Source organism: Amblyomma mixtum, chromosome 3, assembly GCF_055824585.1.
Source record: "Amblyomma mixtum isolate Tamu chromosome 3, ASM5582458v1, whole genome shotgun sequence".
Taxonomy (NCBI): domain Eukaryota; kingdom Metazoa; phylum Arthropoda; class Arachnida; order Ixodida; family Ixodidae; genus Amblyomma; species Amblyomma mixtum.
Window position 1 is genome coordinate 24,596,831 of NC_143014.1, and position 6,918 is coordinate 24,603,748.

Here is a 6,918-nt window from a genome sequence, read left to right on the forward strand (position 1 = left end):
AAACGTCGACTCCCAATAAACGAAGCGTTTCTCAATTTCGCATCTTATGTATATATATATATATATATATGACACTCTGACGAAGGCCGTTCCACGGTCGAAACGTCAATAAATTGTTTCAAGCGTTTCGAACGTTGGTCTACGTTCTTACTACAGCATACCGTGCCAAGATTTTCCCTTTTTTTGCTGCATTATATTTCGACCATTATATTTCGAATTTCGACCACCTGGGGTTCTTTAGCGTGCACTGACATCGCACAGTACACGGGCCTCTAGAATTTCTCCTCCAAAGAAATTCTAGCCGCCGCGGCCGGGATCGAACCCGCTTCTTTTGGGTCAGCAGCCGAGCACCATAACCGCTGAGCCACCGCGGCGGCGCTGCATTATATATATATATATATATATATATATATATATATATATATATATATATATATATATATATATATATATATATATATATATATATATAGCGAAGTATACGCTTCGTTAAAGGAAACATATTTATTCGACTCGACGTTTCGATCGGAAGACCGATCTTCTTCAGGAGTGATTTTACATTGTTAATGCATCATCATCATCATAATCATCATCAGCCTGACTACACCCACTGCAGGGCAAAGGCCTCTCCCATGTCTCTCCAATTAACCATTTCCTTTGTCAGTTGCCGCCACTGTATCCCCGCAAACTTCTTAATCTCATCCGCCCACCTAACTTTCTGCCGTCCCCTGCTACGTTTGCTTTCTCTTGGAATCCACTCCGTTACCCTTAAGGACCAGCGGTTATCTTGCCTTCGCATTACATGCCCTGCCCGAGCCCATTTCTTCCTCTTGATTTCAACTAAGATGTCATTAACACGCGTTTGTTCCCTCACCCCCTCCGCCCTCTTCCGATCTCTTAACGTTACTCCTATCATTTTCCTTTCCATAGCTCGCTGCGTTGTTCTTAACTTAAGCTGAACCCTCTTTGTTAGCATCCACGTTTCTGCCCCATACGTGAGTACCGGTAGGATACAGCTGTTGTATACTTTTCTCTTCAGGGATATTGGTAAGCTACCATTCATGATCTGAGAGAACCTGCCATATGCGCTCCACCCCATTCTTATTCTTCTAGTTATTTCCTTCTCATGATACGGATCTGCGGTCACTACCTGCCCTATGTAGACATATTCTCTTACTACTTCCAGCACCTTGCTACCAATTGCGAACTGCTGTTCCCTTGCTAGGCTGTTGAACATTACTTTAATACATTCTTAATGCATCCCCTTTTATAGGGGTGGGCACAGAACAGGTAAGTGGGAAACACAAAGCACATAGCAGAAAAATACGCATAAAAATTATTAGAGGCAGTGCGACCCACACAAAAAAAACGAAAAAAAGAAGAAAAAAAAGAGAGGGCGAGGAACAGGTACTCAGTAAGAAAATAAAACGTCCAGATACGGCCTCTGCTTTGTTAAGCACCACAGGCTTGCTTACTGACAGGCGTGTCCAGCTCAGAGGTGCTCGACAGGTGCGTGGACTTTCTCTCCTCATATCCAACGAAACCAGCTTTTTACAAACGCTTTCTGGATGACATTTTCTATAGTTTGGAGAGAAACCGAGGACGAACTCATCCATTTTATCGCCTCATACAACAAAATCCATCCCGATATCTCTTTCACACACACCTACTCAACCAATGGAATTAACTTCCTGGATGTTCTGGTTCGAGTAGAAGGAAGTACATTAATCACTAGTGTCTATAAAAAACCCACAGAGAGACAACAATATCTTCATTTCAACAGCTGCCACCCACGCCACTGCAAAACTTCAATTCCATACTCACAGGCCATCAGATTCAAACCAATTTGCTCACGATCGGAAGATTTCCACGAAAATGCTAATCGCATGCGGGACACTCTAAAGAAACAACATTACCCGTCTTCTATAATCAACGATGCCATTAAAAAGGCAGAAGCAACTAATATTAATCATGTCATTAAGGAATCTCAGCCAACATCACAGCGCTGTAATCTCATACTAACCTTCACAAATAATCTCCCTAACATTAACAACATCCTAAAAAAAACACTTTAATATCATAGAACAGAGTGACCGGCTTTCAAAAATTTTCGCAGCGGTCCCCCAAGTAACATATAGAAGACCGAAAAATCGGCAAAACCATGTTCTCCATTCGACAGTCAATAAACCGAGAGCTGTAGGTTGCACACCATGCGGAAAAAGCCGATGGCAAGTCTGCAAACACATGGAAACCACGGCACTGGCTAAAAGCACCTACTCAAATTTCAAGCATTCTATCCGGGAAGACCTAAATTGCGATTCCAGCAACGTGGTTTACATGCTCGAGTGTGGCGACTGTCGAATGCTGTACATAGGCCAAAGAGACAATTCCTTCCGATTCAGATTTAATAACCACCGCTCACACACCCAATCCCTCCCCAACCTCCCTCTTTCGAAACACCTCCGCAAGAAAGGCCACGAGTTTGACAAACTTAAAGTAACAATACTACAGAGTGGCTTCAAAAACACTCGTGAGCGCGATCAACGAGAATCCTATTTTATTTTTAAATTTAACACAGTGCAAAATGGCATTATAATGAAACTTACGGCACCCTCACCTCTCTTCCGAGGTCAGAGGCCTACGACACACCTGTGCCGTCCCCCCCCCCCCCCCCCCCCCCCCCCCCCCCGGGGTGTGCTCACCTTGTAGACCCGCGAATGCCACACAATTTCTCTTTTCTTTCTTTTTTCCGTTTTAATTTTACTATGTAAGCTTACATTTTTTCACATTCCTTCCAATACTTCCCCTCAACCGGGCGTGGGTGCATTATTGCTGGGTGCGAAGAAAAAGCACTACCTCAAAGATTTTCTTTTACCTATTTCACTTTTTTTTTCGAGGTTTCTTCCTTGCTCTTTTCATTTACTCGTTTTCTTTTTTTTCTGTTGTCTGCTCTCTCTGTTGGAGGGTCAGATTTTTTTATTTTTTTAAATTTTCTTATTATTATTTTTTATTGTTTTTCTTGCTTTCGCGGCCAGGAGAAGGAACAAGTAGAACTTTTTGACGGGTTAGCTGGTACATCATCTTGAAAGAATGCCGTACGCCAAACAAGGACGAAACAGGAAGGAAAAACACCTCTTTCCTGTTCTGTGTTTTTCCTTCCTGTTTCGTCCTTTTTTGGCGTACGGCATTCTTTCAAGGAACAAGTTTTCGCATTTTTCTACGAAAGTTGTTGCACGGCCACGCACCTGTCGAGCACCTCCGAGCTGGACACGCCTGTCAATAAGCAAGCCTGTGGTGCTTAACAAAGCAGAGGCCGCATCTGGACGTTGTATTTTCTCACTGAGTACCTGTTCCTCGCACTCTCTTTTTTTTTCTTTTTTTCTTTTTTTTTGTGTGGGTCGCACTGCCTCTAATAGTTTTTTATGCGTATTTTTCTGCTATGTGCTTTGTGTTTCCCACTTACCTGTTCTGTGCCCACCCCTATAAAAGGGGATGCATTAACAATGTAAAATCACTCCTGAAGAAGATCGGTCTTCCGATCGAAACGTCGAGTCGAATAAATATGCTTCCTTTAACGAAGCGTATACTTCGCTATATACTCTTGTAAGCAGTCAAGTACTTTATGATTTCGCAACCTATATATATATATTTTTTTTTTGTACATTTGAGATCTAGTGACCGCTTTGCTTGACATGTTTTTTGAATTACTAGAATGTACAGCTTAAGTGCCAAATTTTTTGCGCTTTACTTCACACGCAAATCTTATTCGTGTTCTTTTTTTGTTTTGTTTTGTACACGTGTCCCCCGCGCTGCAAGTCATGTATACGGGGGGTTCAGGCTGTTTCAAGTGGAAGTTGTTTCCACTTTTTTGCCTGAACCAACCCTCATCAATTTGTGATGAAAATAAAAACGTTTGATTGATTGATTGATATTTATATATATATATATAGAAAAATGTTCCTAGGCTGGGTGGCACTGCACAAAAGAGAACAGACACGGCGAGCGAACACTGTACTTGTCGTTTCAGCCAGGAAACGAAGACAAAGGCCTGCCCCCGTCCGAAATGACAAATACAGTGTTCGTTGTCCTCGTCTGGGTTCTTTTATGTGAATACTGTATTTAGTACGGTTTAGAACTTTTACTGATATTTATTTCAAAACTGCCAGAGGTACATAGGAACTGTTTGTGCAGGTGGACTGTACAACCAGGCGGACATCACGTAGCTGACATGGATGGTAATTAGACAATTAATGAACTAAAATTAGCCAATAAAGTTTTTTATTTTTAATCGGAGGTGCCAGGGTTCAGGGCTATAGTGTAAAATGGAAGGCCGTCAACAACTAAGGTGGGTACTGCTTATAAATTTCCTTTGTCGCCGAGGAGGTTCGAAATTTCGAACGTTAAAAATACGCATTTGATTGTTCACTCAGTTGGCTTTTCCTCGATGCATATTTATAAACTGGTGCCGCTCTCCTTTTCTTATGCATCAGATACGAACGCCTTTTTTGTATTTGATGTTCAACGAACGTTCAAATGCGTACTTTTTTAAGTTTGATGTTTCGAACCACATTCATGGTGAAGGAAATTCAAAAATAGGGCTCACCTTCGGTGTTGACAGCCTTCAGTTTCGAAATATAAGCTTTCCTCGTCAAATTAAATATAGAAAGTTTATTAGTTAATTTTATTTACTTATTCATCTATTCATTTATATCAGGTGCGTAGCGTCCGCCTTGCTGTACAATCACCATGCACATACTACTGTGACATGCCGTTTACAGTTTTTAAAATAAACATGTTTAGACGTTACGAAAATAAAGTCGGCTACCTGTAATTCGCTGCTGGCTACACCCAAGAGTATGGTTAGTACGCAGTTGGCAAGCGTTTAGACGTACCGTGTGGGCAGGTTGTGATGACGTCGCAAAGTCATGTGATCTGGGTGGGCCACCTGCTTTTCCGCTCACAAGAACGCCGACGACGCCGGATTTTTTTTGCAGAATGGGAGCCGTGATTGACACACCTGCATAGAACGACTGCGTCATGTATCTACTGTGCTTCACCCATGCCATACAATACACTTTGCTTTACTACTTTAATAACATAGCAATGTCATGAATACTGAAACGTAACCACGATAAACAACACAAAACAATGGCCACAAAGTGCCATCAAATCCTTTTTCTACTTACCTTGGGCGCCTTTTCGAAGATGCGGTGGAGCAAACAGCTACAAATTAGACACTTTACGTCTGCAGCAGCTACTCAATGATTAGCTGTGGACGGACTTCACGTTCTCAAGTGTCGTAAGCTGTCATGGTGTTTTCCTCAAGCCAGAGTTTTCGTCGTTTCCTCTTATCGAGAGTGCTTTCCAAGAATTGCGCGCAGAAATCTCCAATGGAAGTGCGATTTGTGCGTTCCAGCTGTCCGCGATTACGTTGAAACCAGCGTGCTAACTGAATAATTTCCCAGCCCGCGTGGTTTACTTCGCGATGGGAAGAGTGCCCGAAAAGAATAAGCGCGTCGCGACCAACCTCCGCTGTGGTCGAGGGGTCTTTCTTCCCACACAGGGCACGATCGGCTCGCGGAAGGAGCGCTGCGAGTGGCGGCACAGTCGATGAGCGTGCCGTTAACTGTGGGAGGGGTCGCAGATCGCCAAACACTTTCGCTGCCATCTTATGGGCGGGTGTAGGCCTGAAAAGTGAAAGTTTGAACGTGCACAGCTTGAATGAGATTATTAGAATTCGTATGTGCGTGGTGTTTCAGCCAACACTTTCAAAATTCCTAAGATAATCTGGTCGAAATAGAAAACAAATCCTTTCAGGAACAAACAGCCACGCAAGGTAGATGACAGCCATTTTTAAAAGTATGCCGTTTAACTATCAAATTATCGAATATTATTGAATCGAGTGGCTATATATGAATCAAGCGGATAGAATAACGTACGAAGGGCAATCAACAGATTACCAGCAACTGCTACTAAATACCTCTTCAGAAACACTTGGCGTCGCAGTGGATTGCAAAACACATTATTCCTTCAAAACACGAGCAAAAAAGCAATACTTTGAAAAACTGAATATTGTCACGTTGCAGTGACGGCAGTCCAGGGGTCAGGAAGACACCAGAAATACTTGCAAACGAAGCTCTTTATTTGGGCTGACTCGCGCCCGGAAAAGAACTGAATCACTCGATAGCGGCGTAAGCAACAAGCGTGTTCGTCAATCGTCGATCTACGAATGCCCGCTGCTCGTGGCATCGTTCAATTTAAAGCCGGCTAGGAAACTTCGAGATAACAGGTCGAGATCATCTAGAGTAATCTAGAAACACGTAGGCGAAGCTGTTCATGGCTGTGAACAATCGAGATTAGTCCGGTCGCTTCTCGCGTCAGGAACAAAAATGATAACAGCCCTTTCCTGCAGCCTTGAGCTTGAACGAACAAACACTATAATGATACGTGGCATTAAGCATCGTCTCGATGCTTTAAAATGAAAATAAACACGGAAAATGAAACTTCGAGTCCTTTAGCGTTCATAATATGGCTTCAGGCGTAGGACATGTACGACTTCCGGGCGTGGGCGGCGTCGCTGAGATGCTGTCGTGGCGTCGGGGATGACTTCATAGTCGAGGTCACCGATCCGACGGAGAACCCTGTACGGGCCAAAGTAGCGTCGCAACAACTTTTCGCTCAATCCACGGCGGCGAACTGGCGTCCATATCCAAACCCGATCACCTGGCTTGTAATGCGTGTCTCGTCGGCGCAGATTGTAGCGTCGGGCGTCGGTGTGCTGCTGGTCTTGAATGCGAAGCCGCGCAAGTCTTCGGGCTTCCTCGGCGCGATGAAGGTAGGCGGCGACGTCGAGGTTGTCTTCGTCGGAAACGTGCGGGAGCATTGCGTCGAGTGTTGTCGTGGGCTTCCTGCCGTATA